We start from the raw sequence: 15138 nt of genomic DNA on the forward strand, positions 1-15138 counted from the left end.
CCATCTGTATCCAGAGAAAGAACTGTGTAGTTTGAACAGAGAGCAAGGACTATTACTTTTAATTTGGGGGGGGGGACTGATATCTTATTGTCTGATCTTGCTATCTCTTATACTTTATGTTTCTTCCTTAAGGATATGATTTCTCTCTCATCACACTCAATTTGGATCAATGTATACTATGGAAACAATGTAAAGACTAACAGACTGCCTTCTGGGGGGAGGGAAGTAAGATAGGGGAAAATTGTAAAATTCAAAATAAATAAAATCTCTTTTTAAAAAAAGAATTTGACTATAAGGAAAGTTCAGTGCCACAGAAATGACACTTCTGAATTGTGGTAGTGGAGACTTGAGAATCCCATGGACAGCAAGGAGGTCAAATAAGTCAATTACTGAAGATGAAGCTTAAATACTTGGTCACATAATGAGAAGATGAGACTCATGGGGTAAGACCCTGATGCTGGAAAACCTTGAAGGCAAAAGGAAAAGGGGATGACAGAGGATGAGATGCATAGATAGTGGCATGGAAGCAAGGAACATGATATTGGCCAGATTTTGAGAGACAGTGGCCAATAGAATGGTTTGGTGTACTTTGATCCATGGGATCACTGAACAACTAAACAAGAAGAACCAGGCTATTGCTATCATTACTTCCCCTTACCTAGCATTATACTCATCAAAAAAGTAGGCCCATTTTTAAGGTTCTACAAGTATTTCTTTCTCTTTTTTTTTAGGTTTTTTTTTTGCAAGGCACATGGGGTTAAGTGGCTTGCCCAAGGCCATACAACTAGGCAATTATTAAGTGTCTGAGACCGGATTTGAATCCAGGTACCCCTGACTCCAGGGCCAGTGTTCTATCCACTACACCACCTAGCTGCTCAAGTATTTATTTCTTTAAAAATAGTATTTTGCAACTTACAAAATTACAATAATCAAACGAGATAATTTATGTAGAATGATTTGCAAACCTTCTATCCCTGTGTAAATGCCAGTCATAGCGGTAGTCCAGGATTCATGACCATATATTAGTAGAATATTGATGTTAAAAAGAACTTTTGTAGCAGGGGGAAGCTTGAGGTCATTGAAAGAACTGTCCAACACACTTCTGAGGGGGGACAGGGTGAAAGGAGAAAGAGAATAGAATAAATGGGAATGGGAAGAAATAGAAAAGAGGGAAATACAGTTAACAATAGCAACTGTGGGAAAACATATTGAAGGAACTTCTCTGATGGACTTACAATAAAGGATGCAATCCATCCCGGAGACTGATGGTATATGAAGACTGAAGTACACTTTTTTTCCTTCTCACTTCATTTCTCTTGCCATTTCTCTATCTTTTTTAGGGAGAGGGAGATTTATGGTTACTTTCACAATAAAAATATTGTAGAAAATAAATAAAGAAAAGAAAAGAAAAAAATAAATAAATTTAAAAGTTCAGCTTCCTAAATGAAATCAAAAGAAATCTCCTTTGTGTTCTCCTTCTGCTCAGTTCTTGGGCCTAGCCCATCCTTCATTGGAAGCAGCCATTACACAAGAGGGCTGGATTCACTCAATAGGCTGCCCATCCAACCAAAGACAGTCAAAGCTTTATTTCACCAGTTTGGATGGTAGCTTGGTAGATCTCTCTTGAGTGTCCATGGATTTTATTGAAGATCCTTTGTAGCTTTCTGGAGCTTAATGCAGTCAACACAAAGTTGGTCCTTGCAGATAGAAACATTCAATGACCTTTGAGATCAATAAAGTATCCCTCTTCTATTTGACCTTTGCAAAGTTCAAAAAACTCCATGACCCTGGGAATATGTCAGACCTTGCCTCATGCTGATGCTTGAGATCATTGGTCACATCTGTCATAAAATCTTACATGATTTTCATATTTGTGTGGGCAGATACTTTGAAGAGAGCTTTTGAGGGTGAATTCTATTTGCCTGAATTCAATGATCTTTTGTTGGTAACAAACAATAGGCACAGCAAAGTGCCTTGTGTACTCTCTATTTCCTTGTCAGCCATAGGAAAATGAAGATAAGCCAGCTGTAGAAAATCATCTGCAAAAAGTCCACTCCCTTTTCATGATTTAATAATGTTAGGTATGTTGATCATTCTCAGAAAAATTCGATAGAGTTGAAAAAATAGATTTTGGTTGGTAATTGCATTAATGACTTTAAGGAAAACAAGGCATCTTTCTTAAAGGGAAGTAGAGGAAAGAAAGAAATATTCCTTAAGAGCCAACTTATATTGAGCACTGTGCTAAGCACTTTACAGTCATTATCATATCTTATAACAAACATTATTTCTTTTGATAAAACTAACAAGGGCTTAACTTTGGTTTTATAAAGAAACACAGATTTCTTTTTGCAATTACTGGATCCATCACTTCTTCTTCATTACTGTGAAGGACATTAGTAAACACGTGATGTCTTAGAACCCATTTTTGAAACTGGTTAGTAGATTTGGGGCTGAATTGACTAATTGCTAATTTTCAATACAGAAAGGAAGTTCACCCAAGTATGTATGAACAAATAAGCCAAGTCTGATTGTTTAAACCATTTCCGATATCACTCTACCTATGAAAACATATTAATTATGTACTACCATTAGCCAGGATAATGCAAGTATTGTGTGACTGCCACTGGATAGAATATCAAAACACATGGTGTGGAATTCCACTAAGAAAGTGCCATCAGGAAACAGAATTCCAAGCACACACTCTATTATTAGTCACCATTTCAAGTAGTCTTTAAGTAAATATTGAGTGAAAAAAATGAGAATCCTAGTCCAGAGGGAAACATTTCAAGGGGTGGGGGAAGATTCTAAGATGCATTGAACAGTCACCAGGACCACACAAGCTTTCAGGTCTCTTAAAATACTGGGGAAATTGGCACATTAGATAGAAGACATTCAGAGATGATTGAATTACCAAGGCAGGGAGTCAATCAATAAGCATTTATTGAGGGCAAATGTGGCAACTATGTTAAGCACCAAGGAAACAGAGAAGGGTGCACACACACACACACACACACACACATACACACACACACACCCCACAGCCCTGCCTTCAAGAAGTGTGCATTGAGGGTGGCTAGGTGGCACAATGGATAGAGGACCCATCCTGGAGACAGGAGGACCTGAGTTCAAATCCAGCCTCAGACACTTAATGGTTACCTAGCTGTGTGGCCTTGGGCAAGCCACTTAAGCCCACTGCCTTGCAAAAACCTAAAAACAAGAAATGTGCATTCTAGTGAGAGTGACATTTTATGACAAAACTCCTAAAAACAAAGCTGCTCTTAAAACTGTCCACTTAAGCTATAACAACTTGAGAAAAAGGTTACTAAGTGTTGGATCAAGGGCAGTAGCCACTGAGGAAACACTGGGCTCAGTAATGGTCCAGGATTCTGCTTCAGCCACCATTGAAGATGGAGAGCCAGTTGACTAAACTTGGATGCTTGGTTACAAGAGAGCAGAGGACCATACCTGAGACTCAGAGTCTATGATTTTCTCCATTTTACAGAAGAAGAAACAGTTACTCAAAAGGATTAAGTGATTTGTCCATGTTCCCACCCATAATTTCTTCTCTTGGAATCCATCATTCTCCTGATTCCATACTGAGTGTTTTTTTCCACTACATTATGCTGCCTCAATATTTCCTAAACTTTCTGCATTTTTTTCTACCTCTGGAATTAAAATTTATGAGACTGCTACTCACTATGAATGAAAATATTTATTAAGCACTTGCTTCATCCAAATAGGAAAGTAAGACAGCCCCCACTATTAAACAGCAAAATTTTATTGGTGAGACAACACATATAGAATGTCTTAATTACAAATCAAATGGAAAGGTCCCATGATCCTTAGGCTCACATAATTCAATAGCAATTACCATGACTTAAGCACTATGCCAGGGTCAGGGTTATGATAACAAGATGAAAATAATAAAAATAATAAATAATAAAATAAATAATAATAAATAAATAAATAATGTTTTCAAGGAGCTCACACTATCAAGTGAACATTATTGGACCACATTCTCTCTTTTTTTCCCTTTTTTAAAAATTTTATTTCTATTTAAGACAATGGGGTTAAGTGGCTTGCCCAAAGTCCCACAGCTGGGCAATTATTAAGTGTCTGAGGTCAGATTTGAACTCATGTCCTCCTCATTCCAAGGCCAGTGCTCTATCCACTGTGCCACTTAGCTGCTCCTGGACCACATTGTCTTAATAAATGATACTAATAGAATAGTTCTACTTTCCTGATCTTGGCTTGAGAATACACGGGGATAGTCTTACAAGAAGGAAGCTAAAGAAGCCAACTAAAATTCTAATTTTATGGAAGTACAGAATCTGAGAGTTGGAGGAAACTTCCAAGGTCATTGAGTCCCTTACCTGAAGCAGAATCCCTTCCTCAAAATCCCCACCAAGTGCTCATCAAGTCTCTGCTTAAATTTCGAACTCTATTGAAGAGTCAACCTAAGGTGGTCCTTTGCACCTTTTGATAATGCTAATGAGTCAGACATTTTTCTTATTCTTGTTATTTTTTCAGTCATGTCCAATTCTTCATCACTCACTGGGGATTTTCTTAGCAAAGATACTGGAGTGGTTTTCCATATCCTTCTCCAGATCATTTTATAGATGAGGAAATTGAGGTAAACATGATTAAGTGACTTGTTCAAAGTCATGCAGCCTGTAAGTGTCTGAGGCCAGATTTGAACTCAGGAAGATGAGTCTTTTTAACTCCTGGACCAATTCTCTCTCCACAGGACCACCTAGCTGACCCTTTCTCTTCCTTACATTGAACCTAAATATGCCTTTCAGTAAATTCCCTTCATTACTCCTACTGTTTCTTCCTCTGAAACCAAGTGGAAAAAATCCAAATCTCTTTCCGTGGCAGTCCTTTGAATACTTGATTACAATAGCATGACTTTCCTAAGGTTTTTTCCCAGTCTCATCAATACCAATTTTTTTCAAGTGATCCTCCTGTGTCATGGTGTCCAGTCTCATTGCCACCAGTCTTCTCTTGCACTAATTTCAGTCTAGTTTGTCTATGTCCTTCCTAAAATGGGGTACATGGAACTCAGCATAATAGCACAGGTGTGGTCTGACCTAGGCAGGCTACAGCACACCTGTCTTACTGGAATTGACTCGTCATTCCAGCCTGTCAAGATGTTTTTGTATCTTAGCTTTGTTAATCCATGTTTTAGCTACCCAAACCCATCTTCTGTCATCTATCTGTGGGATGCCAGGAAGTTCTCTCCTTCCAACTTGTCATGGTACCTGAAAGTCCTCCATTAAAGATTCATTTCTTCTAGTCTCAAAGGCTTTTTGGCATTTAAAAGTCCCCTATTAAACATAAAACATTGCTTGAATAGCTACAAATATCAAATTCTTTCCCAAATATGGCAGTAAACACCTAGCAAGACCTTTCCGATAATCAAACAAAAGGAAGCACACCTGGTATAAGTTGAGAAGTTGAAGGGGAAAGAGGAAGGAAGCTACTAAAAAGTAAAAAAGGGGATAGATGTTACCACTTCTTCCCAGTGTTTTACAGTTAGAAGGAAAGGGGAAAACTCCTCAGTAGAGACTCAGAACTTCCTACTTCCTAGCATGGAGTTGATACTTCGTCTCAGAGTGTTCTCTAATAGTAAGTGAGCCGTCTATTCCTAGAACTCTGAGATATTCTCCCTGAAATATATTCAGAAACTCTAGCCAGGGGTGACTTGTACAGACAGGAGCTGGAATGCTGAATTAGAGGAATAGCTAGCCAACCAGATAACACCAACAGAAGGCATAATGAGAAAAATTCAAAAGAGAGGTTTTGACAAAGACAAAATAACAAAGAGTTATTAAAAATTTGAAGGACTTCTGATCAAGATGGCTTCCTGAATGGAGGCCAAACTGTCACAGCTATTCCAAGGAAAAACTCAAATTCACACTAGATTGAATAATGATCAAGAAATCCAATGAGTACTCTCAATCAGAATTACACTAAAAGTCATCCAGAAGCTCACGGGCAATGGAATAAGAGGCAGTGAGCAAAGCCAGTATTAGCCTTAGCAAATAAGACACTATACAAGCCAGAAGCACCAGTAACTCTTAGGGCTCTAGGAGCAGATGAAGTAAGAATGGGAAACTTAAACAAGAAAACCCCTGCAGAGAAGTTGGAAATATGGAAGATCTCAAACTGAGATAGTCCTAGAATCTGGGGAGTGAAAGGTCTCCAGCATTTATCCTGAGATGTCAAAGAGGTCCCTGATGATACACATTTCTGAGCCTCAAAAATCCAATGGTGTCTAACCCCAGAAGGGAGTGGTGAGTAGAAAAACCCAATGACCCAGAGCAGAACTTACAGAGTTCACCCTACTACCGAATGCCGAACTTGGCACAAAGCTCCAGTGCAGAAACTAAAGATACTGACTAGCAAAAACACTGACTAACATCAAAAATTATTAGCAGAGTTAGAGCTCTACAAGAATGCAAACTAAAAGGAGAGTAACTCTTCCACAAAGACCACCTGAATTCCTAGAAGATAGGAGGCAAAAATTTTTTTAAGTTAAATAACAACTCTGAAGAAAATAATTGGAAGAATGGGTGATTTAAAAGAGAAAGTAGAAAACTCATACAATAAATTAGAAAAGATGAAGCAAAGATCATTGATTCCATAAGAAAGCAAGAAATATTAGAATAAAACAAAATATAGTTAATAAATAAGAAAATAGAAGAAAACAAACTATTGATATCAAAAAACGAGTAGCCTAGAAACAAGTCAAAGGGACATCATTTATTTAAGAATCACTTTTTGTTGCAGTTGTTCAGTCTTTCAGTTATGTCTGACTATGGGTCAGACTACTGAGGTTTTCTTTGCAAGGATACTGAAGTAATCTGCTATCATAAACAGGGTTAAGTGACTTGTCCAGGGTCATACAAGTTAATAGGTGTCTGAGGCCAGATTTGAACTCAGAAAGACTTATCTTTCTGACTCTAGCCCCAGTGCTCTAGCTGTTTTACCACCTAGCTGCCCCTTAAGAATATCTGACCTCCCTAAAAATCTTGATAACAAAATTCTGGATTCTATATTTAAAGAATCATAAATACTGCTCAGAACCATTGAAACTAGAAAACAAAGTGAAAAGAGAAAATTCTGCAATCGCCTTCTAATAGAATTCACAAAAGTAAAAATTCAGGAATATCAAAAACAAAATCCAGTATTTCCATATTAAAGAATAAATATTGCCAATATCTCTAAAGAAACAGTTCAAATACCCAGGAACAGCAATTTTCTAACCAAGGCAAAAGATACTGTCTTCTAACTCATCCTACAAAGCTGAGTATAATTCTATAGGAGGAAAATTGGATCTTGAATGGAATTGAGAAATTACAAACATTTTTGATAAAAAGACCAAAGCTGAATAGGAACTTTAAAATATAAATGCTAGAGTCAAGAGAAACCTTAGAAAAGTAATTTCTAAAAATATTTAACTGAGTTCTCTGATGATAAAATACTAACATACTAATAAAGGGAGAAGAAAGAAATGTCCCTTCAGAACCTTAATGTCTTCAAAGAAGATATATTATAGGAGTTATAAAAAGGAAAAAAGAACTGGAATGAGATGATTTTATTTTGCAAGTTTTAAGAGGGGAAAAAGAAGGGAGGGTAAAGGACATACACTAGTACAGAAAAAAGGAAGAAGAGGATAGAATTTGCTAATTCTCATAATTGATATGTGTGAGGAGAAGAATATATAAACATGGAGGAAGGTAGAGAGGAAGTGGGTATTAAATGAACCTCACTCTCATCCCACCTCCTTATATTCATTTTAATGGGATTTCTGTGCAGGTCTCTTTTAATTATGTTTGTTATAACGATTTCTTTTTTGTTTATGATTTTTTACTTTTTAACTTATGATGGAGGAACAGAAGTAGCATTAGCAATAATAATGCAAAAGAAAAAGTGAGGACAATAGAGTCTTTTTAATGCATCAGGAACAAAAACATTCAGAAGGAAACAAAAATAGGTAGGACAGTTCTGAAAGGAATGTGCAAATTGTTTATTAATTTTTAAAGTGAATGAAATAAAGATTAATCATTTCACACATCATTTCTTGTATTCTGCTGTTCACATAGAAGTGCTCTTTTATGTTTAAGTTCAGAATAAAGGTTTTCAAAACTAGAAATTTATACAGATGGGACTTGTTCTTCATTAATAAAATCATCTAGAAGAATAATGAGAAATTACCACAAATGCTGTGTATTGAAGTCCTGGATCAGATTCCAAGTTAACACTGCTGAAAGGTAGAAGTAATCTCACATACTGTCTCAAGAGAAGCACCCCTATACTTTCTCTCACAATCATGAGGTTAAGTAAATTGCTAGTGATTCATAAATTGCCTTAATTAAACCCTTAGGAGATGTAATTTTAGGCAGGTAATCCCAGGCTAATGGTATGCATTGCCCTTGTTACTTGCTTCCTTGGATTAATAATCTCTAACCATCACTCTGGTAGAAAGTTTTCTCTGAACCCACCATCTTATTGAAGGACCTGTTACATTTTACCCCCTCGTAAAATTCTCTGGGTACCTGAAATGGTGGGGAAGACTCTCTTCTGACACTGGCTGGAGACCCCAGTAATTCTTCCCCCCTCTATTATATGATCCTGTGACTAGCACCCCAGTTCCATTTAATTATTTAATGTCAAATTAGCTTTCATGAAGAGAAATTTATTTTAAAAGTATAGCAAGAACAAATAGCCATTCACTTACTTCAATATCTTAAGGGCAGAATTTCCCACTCCTACCCTACCTCAGTCTCTGGAGAGAGGATTGGGGGTTATAGCTTGGCTAAGCATCTACACAGTATTAGATGCACCAAGTTCAAATACAAAGGCCTATTGGTCTATCATCCCTAGACTCCTATTTCTCACTCTGAACTGGTTATAAGAACTGACCCGGACTCCTGACTCCTACATCTCCATGGCTTGTCCTCCAGGGTCAGAGTCTCAATTCTCCATATCTAGAACAAAATAGGATAAAGGAAAAGAAAGGCCAAAATCCCAAACTATTTCTTGGTGCTACATTATCTAAAGAGAGAGGGAGATTGTGAGGAGGAGGTCCTCAAAAGCCTTTCCTCCTTACTAGATGATGAAATCTGTGAGCAAGAGTCTTTCACCCTCCAATGAAGAAAAGCCAGCTGAGTTCCTATTCAAGCCATTTTACAGGCACCAACCTTTCCAGCTAAGAAGCCAATGGAAAAGGTCAGTTGGGTTACTGTAGAATGTCTTTCAGTGTCCTGGAAACAGGCACCCAATATATTCTACATAGAAGACATCATTATAAGTGATTTGGGCATGCAAAATCAACCCCCCCCCATACACTTTCTTCTATTTTCCACTGACAATTGAAAGGCACTAAAAGATATATTTTATCTACATCTCAATTATGCCTAGGTCCAAACTTGGGAAAGGATGTTCATGAAAAAATTTGCCTTTTCATTATATAATGAAGACTATACAACTGAAAACACTCACCTAATTGCATGAATTGGAGAAGAGATGAACATAATTCTGAAAAAAATGAAAGTGACATTTTAAAATACAAACAAAATCCATCTGATTCCATTTTTAAATATGAACTGAGCTTATTTTCTTGTAGAAAATTAATTGAGCATTTATTTAGTGTCTATTATGTACCAGTAACTATGTAAGAATATAAATACAAAAGGAAACAGTCCCTGCCCCCAAGGAGCTTTCATCCTATTAGATGGTCGGCTCAAACTACTCTTCTGCTCAGAAAGGATGCCACCGAGAATCTTTATTTTATAGTAAGATAACGGTATGTCTTTTTTGACTTTTTAGTCTAGGTGCCCCAGAACAGGAAATCAGAATAGAATCTGCATGTGTTCTCTGAACTCAGTTATAGAAAGAAGCCATAGAATTCAATGGAACTGTTTAAGAAAATGTGGATGGTAGGACTATTTGGAGCTGGTACAAATTTTTCAGTCTGGTAGATATTTTTACAGACCCACAGCTGGGCTTGCATTTTCTGTGTGTTCATTTTTTTTCAAACTTGTATAAGACTCACCTAAACCCAAGCTCTGTTTCCATGTGTCAAGTCAGTGCTCGTTTCTCATGTGGAAAAACTTCATAATTTACTTAATGCACTATGACCTAGGACAGTTTGGAAATGTAAACTGGGTTAAATCAAACAGACAAATAAATATAAGTGGGAGAGGCCCATGAAAGTGGATGCATCTTTAATGATGCAAATGAAAATTAAAATCATTGCAAGATATTGGCAACTTGCTGGGATACAGATTGTTTTTCTCTTGTATAAAATAGAAGCTTAATTGTATCCCCAGAAAAAAAAACTCTCTAGAAAATATGGTGACCACATGCATGAAGTGAGCAACAGCTTTCCATAAAAGGTTGTGTGTTTAATCTGTTAAAGAGCAGATATTTATGATGTCTGTACTGTCATTCCCAATTCTTCATGGACCATTAAATACCCACCTGGACGCTGCATCATTTAACTACTGGAATGTGTCCACTTTTTTTAATACCATGAGGACATTCTATTTGAGTACCATATTCACTGTTTAAACCAATCAACAAATTATATTTGTTATCCTTGTGTAACTTTCTATCACTGCACCACTATCTCCACCCTTACTGAAGTGTTCGTGTACAGAATCGTCCCTCTGTGTTGTCCTGGTTTTCATTTTCCTAACTCCAAACACATCTATTTTGTGAACAAGCTGCCTCCAAAATTTTGATTTCTAAGTCCAATCAAATATGGGAAAGTTGGCTTCTCTCTCTCTTTTTTTTCTTTAAAGATCATTTGATGAGTGCAGTAGGCAGGGTGATCTCATCAGCTCTCATGGGTTTAATGATCACTTCCATGCAGATGACTCCTAGTACAAAATCTCCAACCTTAGTCTATCTTCTGAGATCTAGTCTCTTGTCTCCAGTTAGCCATTGAACATCCACTTGGTTGTATCATGGGTATTTTTAACTGCAATATGTCTAGAACATAGTTTGTGATCTTCCCCCTTCAACCTGCCCCTTCTCCAAACTTCCCTTCTTCTGTGAAGAGTACCACCATCTGCCTTTGAATCCTCCCCTTCCCTTACAACCCCAAAACAATCACTTGCCAAATTTTGACATTTCTGTCTCCCCTGTATCTCTCACATCTGCTCCTTTCCCTACATTCACATGATCACCGTAATAATTCAGCAATACTCTGAAACTCCTTTCCTATATACCTCTCCCCTTAACCCTATAGCTATCATTTGTCCTTCATTTTTGAAGAGGACCAGTGACATCACAGGGTTATATGGTCAAAGTCATCAGTCTCACTCTCTCTTCCAGAGTCATCAAAGTCCAGTGGCAAGACAAAAGTTGGGTTGAAAGGCAATGGCTTAAGATTCAGTGATGACCCTGGCATCTTCAATGTCTGACCAAGCTCTATGTGCTCCACAGTCTTCAGCTGTCTTCATAGCCATTGGAACAAATTGTTCTCATCCACTCTCTGCACTGGCTGAAGTCTTCACATCTTCGGGGTAGACAACTCCTCACTCACAGATGGATTCAAGAACTATTGGTTATCCTCAACCTGGTTCACTTCATCTGCTAAAATGATTTATTGAGATGTGGCCTCTGTGCTTCTAACAGTGTCTAAGAGCGATAGGTGAGAGCTGAGTGCCAAAGGAGGAAGAGTAATCCTGAAAAGGGCTCTGAAAGCTCTCACATCAGAGGTACTAGGCCTCCTTAAATATCCCATATACTCCTCACCCAGCTAGGTGGTCGAGAGTCAGGAAGACCTGGGTTCAAATCTAACTTCAGACTAGCTGTGACCCTGGGCAAGTTACTTAATTCTGTTTGCCTCTAATGCCATTGTTTACGTTAGCTGGGTCCCTAGAACTCAGCTGCTATGTTCCCTTAGCATCCTAGGGATAATCCAGAGGGGTTATGGGTCATCTTTCTATGAGTTGTTGGAGTGCTTTCACCCCACCCTTTGATTATTAATACAATCATTTTATCAATTCAACTTTATTTATGTATGTTCATTTATTTATTTGTTTGTTTGTTTATTTATTTTAGGTTTTTGCAAGGCAAACAGGGTTAAGTGGCTTGCCCAAGGCCACACAGCTAGGTAATTATTAAGTGTCTGAGACCGAATTTGAACCCAGGTACTCCTGACTCCAAGGCCAGTGCTTTATCCACTACGCCACGTAGCTGCCCCATGACTTTATTTTTTAAAAGAAATAGTTACAATTCATGGACCATGTCTTAGAGGAAGCTTTTCTTAATCCCTATAAATTGTTCTTCTCCAACTTAAAATCATTCAATGTAATCTTAGATGTTCGAATGCCATGTTTCCCTTCAGCACAAACTCTCCTTGAGGAGAAGCTAGCAAATCTTTAGATTCTCAGCCCCTAGCATGTGGCTTTGCCCATAACAAATGATTCTTGTTGGAATAGACTCGATTGTATAGGATTAGATTGAATTGTACTGAAATTGAATTGAATTGAATCTGATCTGATTCAGAGAGACCTTGAAATCTTCATCAGAATGACTGGTTCAACCTTCTGGTTGCCTGGTCTTTGGCCCCACCTCATAATGAGGCGCTCCACTCTCCACATCAAGAGAACTTTTGTGTGTGATAAATGATGTGGGTTGGGATTTGAAATTTCCATCCTGGCCTTTGGCAGCCGGGAACTCAAATGGATCCCACAAACTGACTGCCTGTGGTTCTTGGATACAATTGGATATGAGTACTGAGTTCTGGGCCATAACTCTCGTGGCTCATCAGAGACCCGACTCAAGAGTTTTAATCCTAATTCAATTCTCTGTACAGTAATTTTCATTTTTTTTCTGCATGTCTCTTTGTTTCTATTATATTTTGTCTTACCTCAATCGATTTGGCTGGGCTCTTCCAGAGAGGGCAGACTGTGGTTTAGATCTGTGCTTGCTTCACTTGTGCCTTTTCATTTAAGTCATTTTTGAACTTTAGGGTTCCATTTTCCCCCTTGTGGGCAATTTTTGAGAGAGATCATTATGACCATGTAAGTCTATATACAGTTGAAAGTTTGCCACTTTTATCAGTTGTGGAAATATTCTCTTTTATTATAGTTGCTAAAAGAGTAGTTTATTCACAACACAAATAATTTTAAATGCATCTCAAAGTACACTTTCATTAACATTTATATTACAGAATTTAAAGTAGGGTCCAGCAAGATTGACCCTAGGCAGAAGTATGAAGTCCATTAAAGTACTCGTATAGTTCTTTAAGATTTCCAGAAAGATAGATAGATAGATAAATAGATACATAGACAGACAGACAGACATAAACACACAAAAATACCTATCTAGGCATACACACACACACACACACACACACACACACACACACACACACACACACATACACACCCCAATATGTGTATTTCCTTTCATAATCACAACAAATCCATCAAATAGAAACTATTTTTGCCTCCCTTTTTCGGATGGTGAGGTTCACAATTAAGTGACTTGCTCAGAGTCCCACAGCTACTGAGTATCTGACACCAGATTTGAACCCAGGTCTTCCTGACTCCAAACTCAATTTGTCTCCATGTCATGCTGCCAAGATTCTCATTTAGTCTTCTTCCTCTACTCCTCTTTTCCCTTCTACTAATTTGGCCCCAATGTTACTATGAAAAAAAAAATAGGCTTGGTGATAATTTCTGCCCTACAAGTTTTGTGGGGCTATTTTGAGATTCAGTTGAAAGATAAAAGGTATAAAGACTCATCAAAAAGTATAACAAATGTGAGATTTATTCAGAATTATTTTTACCTCAAAAATCTTCCTATCTCTCCCCTTCTCTTCCTTTTGATTCTTACCATCCTAACCCTAGCCAAGACCTTCTTTACCTCTTTCTTGTCCTACTGCAATAAACACCTCCAAAGTCAAAGTGTCCCCATTGTGTCCCGCTTCTTCCTCCAGTGTGTTTTCTTTCTTGGTGACAGATTAATTTTCCTGATACAGTCCTCGGACCACATCACTCCCTTGATCAAAGATCCATTTCCTACTGAATAAAACACAATCTCCCTGGTTTGCCATTCAAGGTCCAGTGACACCTGGTTCCAGATAGGAAAAGCACTGGATTTGGAGCCAGAATATCTGAGTTTAACTGTTCTGCTTCCAATACTTAGTAGCAATCTGATCTTAGTTAAACCTCAATTTCCTCATCTACAAAATAGATAATGATGCAAATGTTTAAGACTAAAGAATTATGGGCTGCTTTATCTTTCTCCTTCCAACTTCATTCAACACATGCCTCAATTTCTTATCTACCGTCTCCCCCCCCCACCATCTTCTAATACCTAAAATGACCATGTCTTTGCTAGTTGAAGGCCTTCCTCAAATGCCACTTTATCTCTCAGACAACCTCCTCTTAAGCCCTTCTCTCCATCTAAGAAGTAGCTGGGTTCAAATCCCACCTCTGACACTACCCATGTCACATTGGGCAGTTTTCTTATAATCAAAATCTTGGGGGGGTAGATGGAAAAAGGGTTGGATTCAATGACCTCTGTGACTTCTTCCAGCTCAAAATCCCTGGGAGGCTCACTTAAAAAAATTCTAAAACTCACCAAAACAAATCTCTTACTGGATCCAGGTTCCATGTCTATGTAAGACTCCAACCAGCTTCTTCCTGGCGTGGTCTGGGTCATAACATGCTGCTGGAATAATCTTCCTGATAGAGTTGTGGTTCTGCTCATTAACAAAAATGGGATGCTCAAGTGAAAGACTGTTCATCACCATTCTTATTCTGAGCATTCAATCCAAGTCGATATAAATTTGTTTTATGTTATTTATGTTTTTTCCCTTTTTAATTTGATTCTTCTTTGACCACATGATTAATATAGATATATGTTTAACATAGTTATACCTGTATAACCTATATTAGATTGCTCTCTGTTGGGGAGGGGAGAGAAGGAAAGGAGAAAAATGTGAAATTCAAAACCTTACAAGGAATGATTGTTGGAAACTATTTTTGTGCATAATTGGAAAAATAAATAATTTTTTAAAACATTAAAAAATTTTTTAAAAAGGATGCAAACTTGAAGCTAAAGAATTTCATTTTTGTTTTTGGGTTTGCAGCACCAACATAGAACCTA

The 15138-nt window shown here is 37.6% G+C and overlaps 1 long non-coding RNA gene across 1 annotated transcript in view; it reads right to left on the minus strand.

The window, feature by feature from the left end:
* LOC141496329 (uncharacterized) overlaps window positions 1-15138 on the minus strand; it is a 43481-nt gene that overhangs the window by 25014 nt on the left and 3329 nt on the right. Inside the window, exons 2-3 of the long non-coding RNA XR_012471011.1 lie at window positions 14611-14731; window positions 9508-9543 (exon numbers count right to left, since the gene is read on the minus strand). This is a non-coding gene — a long non-coding RNA (uncharacterized LOC141496329). The remainder of the gene's footprint in view (window positions 1-9507; window positions 9544-14610; window positions 14732-15138) is intronic.

The sequence above is a fragment of the Macrotis lagotis genome, chromosome 8 (genome assembly GCF_037893015.1).
Source record: "Macrotis lagotis isolate mMagLag1 chromosome 8, bilby.v1.9.chrom.fasta, whole genome shotgun sequence".
NCBI classification, from domain to species: domain Eukaryota; kingdom Metazoa; phylum Chordata; class Mammalia; order Peramelemorphia; family Peramelidae; genus Macrotis; species Macrotis lagotis.